Below are 18,446 nucleotides of genomic sequence, written 5' to 3' on the forward strand. Positions count from 1 at the left end.
GGCTATACCCATTGGAAAGGAACAGTTTGAAAAAAAATTTTTCAACAGTAGATTTTAAATTTTGATAGAAAGATGACGAAAGAAAACAGTAAAATCGCGTTGATTGTTGACAACTGCCCTGCCCACCTTCACTCAGTAATTTCAAAACTTACAAGTGTGAAGCTTTTCTTCCCTCTGAATACCTCGTTTAAACTGCAGTCAATGGGCCAAGGATTTGAAAATGCACTGCCAAAGGTATTGAAAAAAATTATACTGAGAATAGAAACCAACCAACTTATCGATTCTGTTATAGATCCGCAGATCTATTATTGTGCATACCAGAGTTGGCAAAAGTGTGGAATCAAGATGTGATAGAAACAATTAAGAATTTTTTTGCAAAAGATAATCCACTGTGTCACTGTAGGGCTGAAGAAACGTGGGATCATGTAATGTACGACTGCCATGAATATGACGTGTTCCGGCTAAGGTTTAACACTAAAATCCCAGATAACCCCAGCACTGTGAGCTAGGGATAATCTTATAATGGATTATAATGGATGAGCAGCACTACACCGCCTTTATTGAGTTTGTGCAGTCTGTCTTCACTGCTAGATGGGTTAGGCACTCAAATACCACTCACAGAAGATAAAAATGAGAAACTTCCTGAATATGACATACTTCTCAGAAATCATACCGAAGACAACAACCTAATCTCAGATATGAATCTCCTCAATATGACTCTCTCTCTCTCTCTAAGATGTATCAAGAGACTACCTTGTATACCAAGCTGCCAACCAAATTAGAGGTAGGAATTTCTGCTGGCACCAAGCCACTGGTGCAGGAACTCCAATGATCCCCCTCCCGAGGCAGGATTTAACTCTCGCTAACCTCAACCGAGGTAGGATTTGCTTCTAGCACCAGTATCTTGTTCAGGATCCATTGCTAATCCCATCCAGGGTAGGATTGCACATGTATACCTTAGGCTGGGCCAGGTGTTGCAGCCACCTTGAGTGTTAACATTGCATGCACTTGCATACTGTACAGTAGGTCTCATGCTGCTGCTGCCACCTTCAGGTGTGAGATGCCTAGTACCTGCATACTATATGGTGAGTCAGGCCAAATGGAACAACTCTTTGTAGGGTACTCGTGCAAGGTTTCTTCTCTCTCTCCTCCCTCCCTCCCTCCCTCCCTCCCTCCCTGGCTCAGGGTGGGCTTCCCAGACCAGGGGTATACGATCCTTTGCTTCCTCTCTATCTACCTCATCTGGAGGATGCCTTTTGGATATGATCCTCATCTGGAGGATATAATTCACAGTACTCTGGCTGCTCTCCCCTGATGGAGAGCAGCCAGAGTACAGTGAATAGCCTGGCTCACTTCCCAGTGGTGGTGGCAACCAATGTGGAGTTCCACTAGGTGCCGTGCGGCCAAGAAGCCAGCACAAATAACAGAACTAAACACTAAACTAAATGTGCAACATACAACACTTTTTCTGGCTTTACAGAAGTTCTGTTATTCATCACAAGAGTACTGATGGTGCAGATGTGGGGAACCACAGGTGGTGCCTCACCCAAACACTATGCACGTCAAGTTCTTGTTTTGTTTTTTAGGAGCATTAGCAACTAAGGCCATATTGCTCTGGGATATGCGGTGGTCATTCTCTGAACCTTTCCGCATCCTCCGTATTTGGTGGTGACGGGCTCGAACCCCAGTCTAATCAAGAAACGTGTGCTACGCACTGCTGCTCCTTCCCACCTGGCTACAGAGGCGCCTCCGTCAAGTTCTGAGATTGGGTGATTACGGTGAATACGTAATTTGCCTTGTGATTGTTTTCTTGGATGCAAATTTGTTTCAGATTTCAGCAGTAAATGTAAAATTACTATGCCACTACGTCTGTCAAGTTCTGAGATTGCATGATTACTGTAAATGCGTAATTTGCCTTGAATGTTTTATTGGATGCAAATTCGCTTCTGATTTTAGCAGTAAATGTAAAATTATCATTTACTTTGATTCGTGTTATTTAGTTGTCACTGTCGGGCTTCTCTCAGATATTTTGCTCTGCTGCCGCCAAATTCTGTGTTTTTATTTGTTACTCCACATACAACCTCAATGGAGCAAGTGACCGTTAAAATGTTGTATGGTTTGGAAAAGGACGGATATAAGGCTGCAATTGAATGGAATTGGCGAAGTCTATCAGCCGGCATGCCAAGACTGATGAGGAGAATTTTCTTTGTATTCCAAAAGTTTTTTGAGGATTTGATTGTGTTTTGCAGTTATTTATTAGTTGTTAGTATAAGATTTTCTTGATATAGTTCCATGATGGTAGTGTGGGTGTGGGGGCTGCTGCTGCTGCCACAGAAGCAAGGGTCTGGGGGGATCACAGTCCCCCAGAAAAATAAAACGCATTTTTCTAGTTGTGCACAGGCAATTCCCATTGTTAATGCACTGAAAATGTCTAGTACTGTATGGGCGAGAAGTATCTGTGGTTGTGTCTGGTGTTAATTTTTGCTACTCATTTTAAAACATTGCATTTATATTCACCAATTTTTGCCCCATTACCATTTTCCTTTCTTCACTATAGGTTCAACATGTTCGTGACTTCCACCTGTAATGTGCAGCCAAAGAGGGGAGGAAGCAATGAGTGGGAGCTGCCTTCACCTGCCAGTCATTATCCTCTTCCTCACAGAAGCACAGAGGTACCATAAACTAGAGTTTTACCAATTATCCAAGAGCAAATACATCAAAGAGAAACAGTTACAACGACTGTAGCTCAAAATTACCAACTTGCCTAAGATCAGAAAGTTAGCTCACAAGGCAGTGAGATGCATGCAAGCAAACAACGTCGATCCTGCAGCTGTACCTCTGGCATGACAAACTGCGAGCATATTGTTGAACAATAATCATAAAATCTGTGCCAAGAGAAATCACATTCCTCTCATAATGGCTTGTGCAATGACGATACATAGGTCGCAATATGGCATGTTTGATACAGTAATTTACAAGTACTAAAAGGGGCAAAAACAGCAGCTGGTTTATGTTGTTCTGTTGCTCATAACAGACATCGATGGACTTTTCACATTATCTCATAGACCAGCGAAAAGAGACTACCATGGCTGATGAAACACTACATCTACCTTCAATCTATAAAGTGAGTTTGCCAGGTTTGTGACTAATCGGCTACAAATAAGCCAGGATGTGTGAATACATCCACGATAGGAACTCTTAGTCCTCTCACTTAACAGCCAAAGCCTACTGGTGCACCACGCTGACCTCGCCAACACTGTTACATAGCAATGCCAAATCTTGCTGCTATCTGAAATTTGGTTAGACAATAATGAGTGTCAGCATCCTGAACTTCGATTGTGTGGTTCAATTCAAGTGGGAACTCAAACAGACAGCTGAAATAGCAATATATCATAAGACGGTACACATCATTATGCAAACTAAGATGTCATCTATTGAATAACTGGTTCAACAGTCAGTGTCCAGCCTGCTGGAAATATACGTAGAGTGGAGTGCATGCTACCTAACGGCCAAGTGTTACTTTCAATGGAAGTCTATAGTTCTCCTAACAGTGACATACAGAATATAATTGACTTCATTCATTCAGTATTTGCTGCCGCACTCAATTCAAGGTGCAGTGCTGTTGAAGAAAGATATACACAAAATACCCAAGTTCATGAACTACAAGATCAGGTACCTCAATCAATCTGTTTTTTAAAGAAATTTATATTCGCTAAATTGCAAGTAAACATTTCTTATTTCAGTTATCATAAATCAGTGATAACTGAGGTGTAAAAGGACTTGCATGGTTTGAGCAAGCTCAATGTTGATGGAATTTTTCCTATTCCCCAGATTAATCGCCTGAATAAAACAACTTTTTTGAAATTGATAAAGCTCAAGAAACCTATATGTAAAAATCCAAATAAAAAAAAATTAGTCAAGAAACACTAGTCATGATGAAATGAAGACAAATGAAGAGCAAGATAAATACTGACAAGGCCAAAACTGAGTATAATGAGTTATGCAAAACCATTAGAAAGAGACTCAGAGAGGACATAAAGAAGATTTAACACAAGAAAAATAGAACAAGCATTAAGGGAATACAATGAACTTAAATCAGCAATCATGAGCACTAATACAGAAAGACAAATGAAGACAACTGTCCTTTCTTAAATCTAAAGAATAGTGATGGTATACTTATAAATAACAGAGAAGGCATAATTCAAATAACAGAAGATTACTACAAAGTATTACATAAGGAGCAAGGGAATGATGCCAGGAGTGGGGAAGATGGATCACAAATTAGCAACACATACAACATACCCAGATGATCAGAACATGCATTGAAGAAAGTGAAGAATCAAAAAGCTACAGGTGAAGATGAAGTTAGCGTAGAGTTGATAAAATTAGGAGGAAGAGTCACAACATAGAAACTGGCAAGACTCTTCACAAAATGTATTAGGAAAAGCGTGACGCCTAAAGAGTGCAATTATATAATCATAATTTTGCTGCATAAGAAAGGAGATAAACCAGAAATTGGAAATTACAGACCAATTAGTTTGTTGTCCCACATCTACAAGTTGTTCACAAGGGTCATTAACAGATTAGAAAGAATACTTGATGACAATCAAACGAAAGAGCAAGCTGGATTTAGGTCAGGATTCTCAACTATGGATCACCTTCAAGTAATATCACAGCTAATGGGAAAAAGCAAATGAACATAAAACAGCATTATGTCTGACATTTGTGGATTATGAAAAGGCATTTGACTACATAAAGCATAAAACTTTCGGACACTGGAAAGACAAGGCACAGCCATCCCACACGTTAGGATTTTGGAGAAAATATGAGAACGCTGCCTTCTTTATAAGACTAGACAAAGACAGTAGCAAATTTAAAATTGAGAAAGAAGTTTGACACAATATCTCCGAAGATGTGTACTGCTTGCCCTTGAAGAAGCTTTCAAATGGACTGGTTACAGAAAGGTGTCAGTGTGAATGGAGAGTATTCAAACCATTTATGATTTGCAAATGCCATTGTGATCATAAGCTATGATCCTGAAGAATTAGAGGAAAATCTTAATTAGTTATGCAGAGTTAATAAGATGATTATGGTTAAAACAAAAGTAATGATGCACCAGTATGCCACAGGAAGGAATATAAACATTGAAGAGGCAGAAATTAAAAAGGTGGATTCATATACTTATCTTGGATAAGTCATTAGCTGTAATAATGATAAATGGCTGGAAATCAAGAGAAGAATAAATTTCAGATGAATAGCATTCAGGAAATATAGTCACATACTGAGGAGCAATATCCCAATATGTCTGAAATGCAAAATAATTAACTAATGTACACTCGGTGGACAGATATCATGGGATACCGACCTAATAATGGTTAGGCCCACCTTTTGCCCGGATAAGGGCAGTGATACGGTGAGGGATTGAGTCCACTAGTTCACAAATCGAGCATTCCACAGGTATTTCCATCCATGCTAGTTGCACTGCTGTCCATAATTTCATTGCATTCCTGGGTGGAGGAGCCAAAGCTCAAACGGACCTTTTCACAGCATCCCAAAGATACTTCACAGGGTTAATGTCCAGTGAATGGGGAGACAATTCCACAGAAGTAAAATTTGTAGAATGCTCATCAAACCATGGTATAGTCGCCACTGCTCTGTGGGGAGGCGCATTGTCCTGCTGGAAGAGTCCATTGCCCTGGGGGTGCACAATGACCATGAACGCATGCAGATGGTATTCGATGATGGATACGTAATCTAGACTGTTCAGAGATGCATCTAGATGTACCAGAAGTCCTTGTTGACATGACGGGTGCATAGCTTTGTTGGGTTTGGCCCACCTTTAGCCTGTAAATCAAGCAACCCACCAGATATGCACCCACCCATCCGCTCAAAATAACTGGAAACAGGACTCATCGGAACAAGAGACCCAAATCCAATCATCCAAGGTCCAGTGCCGATGTTCTTTCGCCCATTTCAGGTGTAGAGTCCTGTGTGGTAGTGTTAGCAATGGGGCTCTGGTAGGTTGACGGTACCCATAAACTACTGTGGCTAATGATCGCCTGATGGTCTTAGTGGAGACGTTTCAGGCACCTTCCTTGTTGAAGTCGGTCGTGATTTGTGTCACTGTCGCTCTCTTGTTGGTTGAAACAATGTGAGACAGATGTTGACAGCCACATTCATCCACCACCTTTCTCCACCCACAGCACTGTCCAAAATAAGATGTTATTCCAGAAATGGCATATTCCCGATACACTCTTGATACTGTCAAACAGGGATAGTCCAATTTTTGTAGCACCTCCGTGATAGAGTGACACATGCGTCGGGCACCCACTAGCATCGCTCTCTCAAAGTCGGTTAACTCACGACATTTATCCAGACTGACATCGAATTACCGACTATTGTGAATGCACAGTACCTTCATGCCTGCCAAGCAGTGGGTTCATCCACTACCGAGAGGGGGTGATAGTGTCGCATTGATGAGGAACCACGTATCCCATGAATTCTGTCCTTTCAGTATATACTCCCCAACATGACTTACGGAAGTGAAACTTAGGCACTAACCAAAAGAATGAAGAGAAGCTAAAAACTACACAGCAAAGAATGGAATGAAGGAATCAGACTGTAGGATATCAAGAGTAACACATGGATTAGGCAGTAGCAAAGTGAAGTAAAGGACATTCTTATCAAAATCTAACAACCGGAAATGGACTAGGGTATGAGCATTAACATTACCAAAGGAACATGATCCAAGAAAGCAAGCTGATATAGCATCAGCCAAAAAAAAAAAAAAAACACACACACACCCTTCTCTTTCACCCAATCCACTCGCTCCAAATATTTGTCTAGTTCAGCCTTGAATCTATTTATGCTATCAACTTCTACAACGACAGATGGAAGTTTGTTCCAGTAATCAACCACACACTGGCTAAGGGCAAACTTCTGCACATCTGCCCTACAACTGTGTTTCCCCACTCATTCCAACAGCACTACATACTTCTTAAAATGAGGCCTCCAGACCTGTATACACAAGGTGTGGCCTGACTTTATACAAGGGGATCACCTCCTTATCCCTACTAGGAAAAATTCCTGTATATCATTGACAAGACACCATGAGCTACTCTTGCAGACCGTCTGCACTGCTCAGAAAGCTTCATACCCGCCTGCACAATTACCCCCAAGGTCCTTTTCACTCTCTACCACTGTCAGTGTAGTACCACACAATTGATACATTACTCTGCGGTTATTGCTTCCCATATGCAGTACTTTACATTTGTCAATGTTAAACTTCAGTTGCCACCTCTCAGCCTGCCTGCTCAACTTTTCTAGATTCTGTTGCAGCAGCATACAGTCAGTGTAATTAACAACCACGACAACCTTTGTATTGTCTGCAAACTTGGACATTAAGCCTGATATACCACCATCAATGTCATTAATAAATACAGAAAACAAAAATGGACCCAATATTGAACCCTGCGGTCTCTCAGGGTTCAGTGTAGAGTCCATTATTGTGGGTCCACTAATAACAATAGTCCATGAAGAGCAGTATCCATTGATTACCACTCTGTCTTCTCCCACTCAACCATCACTTTATCCATAGAAGCAATTTGCCTCCAATGCCACACTGCACCAATTTGTGCAGCAGTTTTCCATGTGTAACAAGTATCAAAAGCCGTTCTAAGATCCAAATATATGATATTAAAAAATTACTCTTTGCATCCAGTTGCTTTGGCCACATCATAGTATCCAATCTAATTGGTCAGACAATACTTTCCCTTAAAAAACCCATGCTGTGTCCGAGCTATAACTGAAGTCTTGTCTAAACGATCTTGCAATGCTTCTTTAACCAGCCCCTCCATTAATTTCCCTGGAACAGAAGTTAAACTATCAGGTCTGTAATTACCTATGTCTCCCTTTGATCCTCCTTTGTGGATTAGGATCACATTTACACATCTCCTGTCCATGGGTACCTCTCATAATTATGGCTAAGGGTTTGCTTACTTCCTTTGCTGCCTCCTTTAATATAACTGGATAGATTCAATCCACCCCACATCCTTTCTTATGTTTATCTTCAACAATTTCTCCTCCAATTTACTCTAAGTTATTACAAGATTATCTAGCTTACTGCCAGAGTTTCATACACCACTGGCATTCCCCTCCCTTCCCTGAATAATTCCTCACGTGTGAATGTAGATGCAAAATTTTCATTTACTTTGTTAGCTACCTGAGCACGATCATCAACAGATGAACCATCGATATCAAGTGGACCATTCATCCCCTTCCTTCTAGAGTTTACATAAGTAAAGAAATCTTTGCTGTTTTTCTTTGCATCCTTTGCCAAAGATTTCTCGTAATCTGCCATTGCCTGCCTAACCTCCTTTGTGACTTGGTTACAGACCAGTTTATACCTCTCATACGCTTCTACATTACCTGTTAATTTATATGTATCCTAAGCATTTTTTTTCTCTGTCTCGTCTCATTAATTCATCTGACATCCATTTAGGCCTAAACTTTGAGAAATATTTGTCATATACGCCTAAATCTTGAACAGTATTTCTTAGTTGGTATGAAAAGCCTAGTAGCTTCCAAGATTAATTCTTTGAATGCTTCCCATTTTGAATTTGCTGTTGGTAACATCATCAGTTGGCCCACCATATAGAATTTAAATACTGTCTCAGACCTCCATGGTCGCCTTTACGATAGCAAAAACCCGTCCCTTTACCTATGATGGTAGTTACCTCTTTGTAAATCGCACTTCAGCACACTGATTACTGCCACTTAGTGTTTCCTTTATCTGAAGACCATTTTCCTTCCAACACTTATATTAATGATCTTAGTAAAACACCTCCCATCATTCCCAACACACTCCATTCAATGCCTCTTCTGGTCTTCCACAAAAAGGTTGTCAGAATGATTTTGACGACTCTTGATTCTAAGAAAGCTCCTTGTCCTGATGGTATTACTCCACTTCTTTCAAAACCTGTGCTCCTGAATTTACTCCTGTTCTTGGCTGCCTTTTTTCACTTTCTTCTTCCCTAGGTGATTTTCCTTCTGCTTGGAAATTTGCTCCTATCAAGCCAGTTCCTAAAAAGGGTGACAAATCCCTCCCATCCAATTATCTTCCAATTGCAATTACTTCTACTCTTTCTAAAGTAATGGAGAAATTAATTAAACGCCAACTCTTCAACTACCTAGAAACCTTCCATCTGTTCAACGATCACTAGTATTGATTCCTTCAGTGTCGATCTACTGGTGACATTATGGCTTACGTTACCCATTTCTGGACAAATTCAATGGAAAAGTTTGGGGAAACACAAGCAGTTGCTCTTGAACGTGTTTGGCATAAAGGTCTCCTAAACAAGCTTCCATCTTATGGTTTGCCAACATTGTTTTGAATTGGTTATCCAGTTTTCTCTCTAACTGCTTACTGAGGGTGATGGTAGATAGCTCTCCGTCTCCTAATTTCTCCACTAATGCTGGTGTCCCCCGAGGTTCAGTTCTTTCCCCCACTCTTTTACTCTTGTATATTAATGACCTTCTTCCATTGACTGGAAATCCTATCCATAGTTTTGCCGATGATAGCACATTGCATTCCACATTCCAGTTCGAGAAACCTTGCATTGCTCAATCAGCTTCAACTTTTAGCATTAGCAAAGGCACATGATGCAAGAAAGAAAGTTTATATAGCATCAGCTAAAAAAAAAAACCCTTCTAATTTGACCCATCCACTTGCTCCAAATGTTTGTCTATTTCTGCCTTGAATCTATTTAAGCTATCAACTTCGACAACTACAGATGGAAGATTGTTCCAGCAATCAACCACAAGTTGACTAAAGGCAAACTTCTGCACATCTATCCTATAACTGTCTTTCCTCAATCTGAATTTATGCACTCTGAGGTGATTATTCTGAGAAAGAGGAAAAATCCCATCAGAATTGAGCATGCTCAAACCATTCAAGGCTTTATACACTTCAATCAGATCACCTCGCAGGTGATCCTAGTCTCCAAACACTGTAATTTGCAAAATATAAGCCTTTCTTCGTAAAACCAACCCTTTGTTCTATTCACTAATCTTGTTGCCCTTCTCTGCACTTGCTCTAGCAGCTCTACCACCTTCCTAATTCGAGTCTCCACAACTTTATACAATACTCGAGGTGTGGCTTAACCAGTCTTATACAAGGGGATAATCACATCCTTATCCCTGCTAGAAAAAGTGCTGTACAACATTGACAAGACACCATGAGCTACTCTTGCAGACTGTCTGCACTGCTCAGAAAACTTCATATATGCCTGCACAATTACAACCAGGTCATTTTTTTTTATTCTCTACTCCTGTCTAGTACCACACAGTTGATACATCCTTCTGGGGTTATTGCTTCCCACATGCAGTACTTTAGATTTGTCAATGTTAAACTTCAGTTGTGATCTTTCAGCCCATTTGCTCAAGTTTTCTAGATCCTGTTGCAGCAGGGTACTGTCATCAGTGTCAACCATGCCAACCTTCTTATCGTCTGCAAACTTGCACATTAATTAAGCCTGATATACCAGCATCAATATCATTAATAAATACAGAAAATAACAATTGACCAACACTGAACCTCGAGGGACTCCATTAATAACATTAGTCCCATGAGTCCAAGGAAGCTCTCATAATTATGGCCAAGGGTTTGCTTACTTCCCTTGTTGCCTCCTTTAATATAACTGGATAGATCTCATCCAACCCAGATGCATTTCTTATGTTTTTCTTTAACAATTTCTCCTCCACTTTACTCTCAGTTATTACAAAATCATCTAGTTCACTACCAGAGTTTAATTCACCTGCATAATTACCCCCAGGTCCTTTTCATTCTCTACCGTCAGTGTAGGCAATTTGGCCAGAGAACACACACAATTTACAGAAAAATAAATATATGGATACATTAAGAAATTACAGGTGGCCCTAATATAATAATTTGAATTTGTCAGTGTAGTACCAAACAGTATCAAAAGCCTTTTTAACATCTAAATATATGATATAAAAGTTATTCCCTGCATCCAGTTCCTTTGTGACCACATCATAATATCCAAACAAAATTGGTCAGACAAGAATTCCCCTTAACAAAAGCATGCTATGTCTGAGCTATAACTGAAGTCTTCTCTAGATGATCCTGCAGTGCTTTTTTAACCAGTGCCCTGGAACAGAGTTAAACTAACAGGTATGTAATTACTTGTGTCGCCCATAGATTCTCCTTGGTGAATGCACGTGAGCTCGATAAAAAAACAAATGAATGGATCATCACGTTTCATGAGTGCCAGGCTAGTTAGGGCAGGAGTGAAAAAAATAACTGAAAAACGCTTTAAAAAAATGCACACTTAATGGTACATTTTTGTCTTTTGCATGAAAATCAATAGAAATATCTGAAATTTTAAGGGAGGAAATTTCAAGAAAACAGTTCTGGCTCCAGCTGTACAGAGCTTCAGCTCGGTGGATAGAGTAAAAATTATAGAATTTATTAGTTGAAATTTGATCTGGGTAAATATTTATTGCAAAGGACACAAGCAGTATTAAAATCTAATTTGGCCTAATTATGAATTGCAAACTTTAGTATAGGCAGAAAATGAACCAGGAGACTCTTGGATTCAAGTCAATTCTGATAATTAAAATCGTATCTGAGTATTAGTAATTGCAAACAATGCAAGAAAGCAAGTTTATAAAGCATTGGAAAAAAAACTCTTATATGAGTATTACTCATATCTTTTTGAAACTACACACATGTAGGTGGCATGTGTTATCTCAGAACGAGGATGAATGTTAACATTTAGCTTACTCAATCTGTTCAATGCCTGAAATTGCTCAATCAGATCCCTGCTAGTGCCTAGTCTCCAGACACTGCACAATCTGAGCACATTTATGGGAAAATGAAGGTTAACGGATGAGATTTTAAGGTGGAGTGCAGCATAAAGGATTCCATTCCTACAAGAATAATTTCACTAACATAATCTGAGGCTGGCCTGACATCGGAAGATCTAAAACAGTAATCCAAAGAAGGCAAAGATAAATTGAAATCTTGCAAATCATCCCATTTTGCATTCTTGTAAGGCCAAACATGAGGCTGAGAACAGCAATAAGAGAAAGGCTCCATTGAAGAAGAGATCATCATCTTGTGATCTGAGGTGACCAACATTAAAAATTTCCATGAAAAAATTGCCTCAGTCTAAGGAAAGTTGGACTGGAGAATGTTGATTTTCAAAGAGTTCCAACTGATTGGTGAAGTATAATAAAGGCAATAGATGAATTTGACAGAATGGGTTAGAGTTGTTTTAAGCAAAAGAATATGAGAAGATTGAAACGACATGATTCTAAATTAGTAATTGTGTCACAGGCAATATCAGAGCACACATATGTATAAATACAACTCTGAGGCAAAATGAATTGTAGAATGAATAATTAGGAAACTTCAGAATAAGAATGGCTGAAACTACCAATAATTGGGATTCTTTTTGAAAAAGTAAATGGAGCTTGCAACATATATGTGGAAATAGACATAACTGCAGCTGGACGCTAAAGTCACGTATATTTGTAAAATGAAAAAGTTTTTGGGAGCTTTAGATCTTTTCACACACAAGTTCTATTAGTTTGAATCATGGTGCATTCAAGTATGGATGGAGGAGAGGCAATGAAACTTTAGGATATCTAGCTATCTCTTTGATATTATCTAGCCTCAACAAGTCCCCCCCCCCACAGACCCCAGCACATATACACTACTTGGACTCTCTTCCAGTCGCTAGCTGCCAGAATAGAAACAGCAAGATTATAACAATAACTGATCTGGATGCCGCCTAGAGAGTTACCAATAGATTCTGACTGGTGGACTATCTAGAAGCCGGTCTCAAAAAACTGTCTCTGGGTTTTATCCTCGAAATACAAATGTATAAGGAAGATTAATTCCCACATAATCATACTGCATGGTGGACGACCCCAATAAGCAAAGCGGTGGTATTGTGCTAGTTTATGACATAAACTAAGACCTAGTATTGCCAACTGACATAAAGGGGAAGTGTGGTGTGGATGCCAGACCTCAATCCCTGCATACATTGGTTCACACATAATTCCCCCTCTCCCCTCCCGTACTTTTTTTTACAGCTCCAGCAAATAGAGAAGTTTTTGCTTTTTTATTGACTTAAATTGGCGTATTAATTCATTTTTTAGATTTGCTTTATATTCTTAGTAACAATACTTTAGTTTAAATTGAATTTAGATATTGATTTTGTAGGTTATTACTCAGTATCGGTGCGGATATCAAATCCACATGTGGACAGATTTTACAACTCCAGCGAACAAAACGTTTTAATTATACTTAGCTGCTTTATTGACTTAATTGTTAGATTGAATTATTTTCTATAAGTAGCTTAAAGACCTAGTCAAGCGCCGTGGTTTATTTTGAATTCAGATAGCGTGATTTGGAAATTAATAATACCTCGTGTCCGTAGTTTAACTGTTCGTATCTTGCCACCATTATTATACGATACGTGTGCTAGCGTTGGTAAACTAGACAGTGTAAAGTTTAACAGAAAACTAGATAGCGAATACAGTAATATCAATTAATCAGTAAAATTTATTAATCTTATTAAATTTCACTGTCAATTGAATTGTACTTTTTTTAACTAAACAAATATAGCAACCTAGTTATTACAAATAACATCATAAATTAATACATATAAGTTGACAGGGAATAAGAAAGTCATATAACGTAACTCGGAGATAATATTCGATACCAAAATACATATATATAGTGTTACAACTACATTGGGATATAGGTTTAGGGTTATATTTTGTATTGGAATTTAACTGAACTTGAATAGAAATCATGACTCAGACCAGAGCAGCAAAGCAAAAGGCTCAAACTAGTGCAAGTGCTGTGGCCAGGGGAGAACTGAAGTGGAAGGAGGGGAAGTTGTCCTCTGAATCACAGTCTATTGAAATGCACTGCTTGTTTGATGTTTGTGGAGCAATCAGAAATGGGACATGATAATGCCAAGTGGAATGTCTTTGTGTGTGTGTGATGTAAGGAGTGCGAGTAAATCAAGCCCCCACCTCAGCATTGTTACAGCTTATATGAGAGCTTGAAGGACAGAGTGGATGCCCTCGAAGGATTTAAATTGAGGGGCCCATCAAGCTCTCATCTGCCCACATCAATGCTAGAACTTGCACTTGAACATCATGCAACACAGCGGCAACCCCCCAAGGCAGAATGCACTGGTCCCAAAGGAACTAGTTGTTGTAGGTGACTATTGTCAGGGAAACAGGGAACATATTGTGCAAAAAGGATAGATAGAACAGGATCAGGGGAAGTCTGCCAGGGACAAAGGTTGATATTGTTGTACACGTTGGCACTAACGATATTAAGAGTAGGAGACCGGCAGAATTACTTAACAAGTACAAGACAATGCTGAAAAAGAGCCATGAGTTAGGGTTGAATTTGAAAGTGTCTGCAATTCTACCCGGACACGATAGAAGGGCATATATGATGAGAGCATTGTCAATCAATTCGGCCCTGGAGAGATGGTGCAAGGCTCAAGGGGTAGAATTTTTCCCAGCTTAGTCTGTATTTGTTAACAAGAGAGACTGCTTCTACAGGGATGGGATACACATAAATAGAAAGGGTGCAAGAATATTTGCTGATTCTATCGAGGCAGAGTTAGGTGGGTCAGAAAACAGCTAGCTTGGGGCATATACAGACTAATAGATTAACAGTAGCCGCTGGCAGAGGTAAAAGTGATTCTTGCACTACTTCTACTGAAATGCAATTGAGCAGCAGCCTGGAAAGCAAGGCAATGACCAGAACTGCTGGGGGTCATGGTGGAACAAGTAAATACATGGGCTGTGTTAGGGTAACTAAGAGTAGAAACAGGAGCATGCATACTTGCATGTACACCAATGGTAGGAGTATAGTTAATAAATTCGATGAGCTTGAAGTGCTAGTTAAAACATCAAAGGCCGATATTGTTGGGATATCAGAGATATGGTGTCACACAGACATAAGCAGTACAGAACTGGAATTTGGGGAGTACAATGTGTACAGAAATAATAGAAAGGACAGGAAGGGAGGAAGGGTTTGCTGTTAGTCAACAAACACAAAATCTAAGGAAGTGCATCCAGTCGATGTGGGTGGACAATGCAATGTTGAGTCTGTTTGATGTAACATACGCACTGGGAAAGGAAAAATGAGAGTAGGTGTGTGTTGTAGGCCTAATGAATCTGAGGAGAATAATGAGCAATTGTGCAGAGAAATTGAGTGGGCCAGTAAATTAGAGTGTCTTATAATGGAGGATTTTAATTTCCCGGATACTGACTGGAATTTGTGAGTTGGTCGCTCACACACTAGCAAGGCTTTTGTGGATTTATTGGATGATTGTTTTCTACAGCAGCATGTTCGGGAGGCAACTAGAGGGAGTAATACTCTTGATCTGATTATCATTAGTGATTCCTTCATGCATCAAGAATCTGCAGATAAAGGAACCACTAGGTGGCAGTGATCACAGTGTACTGAAGTGGGATTTACTCAAAGAGGTAACTACCATCAAGGGTAAAGGGAAGGGGAAGGGTGTTTGCTTTAGTAAAGTGATTACGGTGGTCTGAGATAGTATTTAAATTCTATACGGTGGAACCAACTGATGATGTTATCAACAGCAAATTCAAAATGTGAAGCATTCAAAGAATTAATCTTGGAAGCTACTAGGCTTTTCATACCAACAAAGAAATATTGTTCAAGATTTAGGCCTAAATGGATGTCAGGTGAACTAATTAGACATGTGACAGAAGAAAACTGCATGGGATATATATAAATTAACATATGACACAGAAGCCTATGATAGATATAAGCTGGTCTGTAACCAAGTTACAAAGGAGGTTAGGCAGGCAAAGGCAGATTACAAGAAATCTTTGGCAAAGGATGCAAAGAAAAACAGCAAAGAGTTCTTTACTTATGTAAACTCTAGAAGGAAGGGGTTGAATCAGATTGGTCCACTTGATATTGAGGTTCACTGTTGATGATCCTCCTCAGGTAGCTAACAAACTAAATGAATATTTTGCATCGACAGTCACATATGAGGAGTTATTCAGGGGGGCGAATGACAGAGGTGTATTCAACTCTGGCAGTAAGCTAGATAATCTTGTAATAACTGAGAGTAAAGTGGAGGAGAAATTGTTGAAGATAAACACAAAAAAGGCACCTGGAGTGGATGGAATCTATCCAGTTATATTAAAGGAGGCGGCAAAGGAAGTAAGCAAACCCTTAGCCATAATTATGAGAGCTTCCCTGGACTCAGGGGAGGTATCCATGAACTGGAGATGTGCAAATGTGACCCCAATCCACAAAGGAGGATCAAAGGGAGACAGGTAATTATTTCCCTGGAACAGACATTAACCTGTTAGCTTAATGTCAGTTCCAGGGAAATTAATGGAGGCACTAGTTAAAGAAGCATTGCAGGATCATCTAGACAAGACTTCAGTTATAGCTCAGACACATCATGGGTTTGTTAAGGGGAGGTCTTGTCTGACTAATTTAATTGGATACTGTGATGTAGTCACAAAAGAACTTGATGCAAAGAATAAATTTGATATTATATATATTTGGATCTTAGAATAGCCTTTGATACTGTTGCACGTGGAAGTCTGCTGCACAAATTGGAGCAGTGTGGCACTGGAGGCAAATTGCTGCTATGGATAAAGGGATGGTTGAGTTGGAGAAGACAGAGAGCGGTAATCAATGGACACTACTCTTCGTGGACTAATGTTATTAGTGGAGTCCCTCAGGGTTCAGCGCTGGGTCCATTGTTGTTTCCTGGGTATTTATAAATGATTTATAAATGATATTGATTATGGTATATCAGGCTTAATGTTCAAGTTTGCAGATGATACGAAGGTTGGCAGGGTTGTTAATGACACTAATGACAGCACACTGCTGCAACAGGATCTAGAAAAGTTGAGCAGATGGGCTGAGAGATGAAAATGAAGTTTAACATTGACAAATGTAAAGTACTACATATGGGGAGCCGTAATCCCAGAGTAACGTATCAACTCTGTGTTACCACACTGACAGTGGTAGAGAATGAAAAGGACCTGGGGTTAATTGTGCAGGCAGATATGAAGTTTTCTGAGCAGTGCAGACGGTCTTCAAAAATAGCTCATGGTGTCTTGTCAATGACAAAAAGGAATTTTTCTAGCAGGGAAAAGGAGGTGATTATCTGCTTGTATAAGGCAATGGTCAGGCCACACCTTGAGTACTGTATACAGGTCTAGGCTTCATTTTAAGGACGTAGAGCTGTTGAAACGAGTACAGAAAAGGGCAACAAGATTAGTGAATGGACAAAGGGTTGCTCTTACGAAGAAAGGCTTAAGTTTTGCAAATTACAGTGTCTGTGCGAGGTGATCTGATTGAGGTGTATAAAGCCTTGAATGGTTTGAGTAGTAGTGGCATGTGATGCAAGAAAGCAAATGTATGAGCTTATGCAGCATCAGCCAAAAAAAAAAAAAAAAAAAAAAAAAAAACACACACCATTCCCTCCAAATGCCTGTCCAGTTCCTTCTTAAATTTATTCAACCTATCAACTTCCACAACGACAGATGGAAGTTTGTTCCAGCAATTATCCACCCGCTGGCTAAAGGCAAATTTCTGCACATCTATTCTACATCTGTCTTTTCTTAATTTGCTCAATTCGGATGGAATTCTTTCTCTTGCTCAGAATAATCGCCTGAGAGGGCATAAATTCAAATTGAGGAAAGAGGGTTGTAGGATAGATGTGTGGAAGTTTGCCTTTAGCCAGTGGGTGGTTGATTGCTGGAACAAACTTCCATCTGTCGTTGTAGAAATTGATAGCTTAAATAGATTGAAGGCAGAACTTGACAAACATTTGGAGCGAGTGGATGGGTGAAATAAGGGGGTTTTTTTTTCTGGCTGATGCTATATAAGCTTGCTTTCTTGCATCATGTGCCTTTTCTAATGCTAGGTGCAAGTCTTTCAGGACTTGCACATAAAGTGTATAAAGGAGTAAACTATCTTTACTAACAGCCCCCACCATCGTGAAGGCACAAGTAAAATTTTTGGTTCCTGCAGAACAACTGGACTTCATAAAAATTTGGCCCACATCATTTACATATCAGTTCCATTGGTGTTTTTCACTCCCAGTTAACAAGCTCTAATTTGTCATAACTGAGAGGATGTCCGTGACAAGCCTCAGACTCTGTAAATGGCTTTATTCCACGATCATCTTCATCATTATTACTGCAAAGATCAATTACTGATTGGTAGAATCAGGAATATACACAAATTGCAATCTGACATGCACTGATTCACCAGCATAATAGCCTTCAGCTATGCTAATATCACAGTCACCTCACCATCACCTTCATCGTAACATCCTTCATGTTTATTTTAATTATTTTTATTCATTAATATTAGTAGAGGCATA

At 39.5% G+C, this 18,446-nt stretch overlaps 1 protein-coding gene across 1 annotated transcript in view; it reads right to left on the reverse strand.

Annotated features, from left to right (window-relative positions):
* The window catches only part of LOC150087017 (lysine-specific demethylase 4A-like), a 694,533-nt gene that overhangs the window by 331,473 nt on the left and 344,614 nt on the right, over positions 1-18,446 (reverse strand). The window lies entirely within an intron of this gene.

This window comes from Mastigoproctus giganteus, chromosome 4 (assembly GCF_048544385.1).
Source record: "Mastigoproctus giganteus isolate SK-2022 chromosome 4, ASM4854438v1, whole genome shotgun sequence".
Lineage (NCBI taxonomy): Eukaryota > Metazoa > Arthropoda > Arachnida > Uropygi > Thelyphonidae > Mastigoproctus > Mastigoproctus giganteus.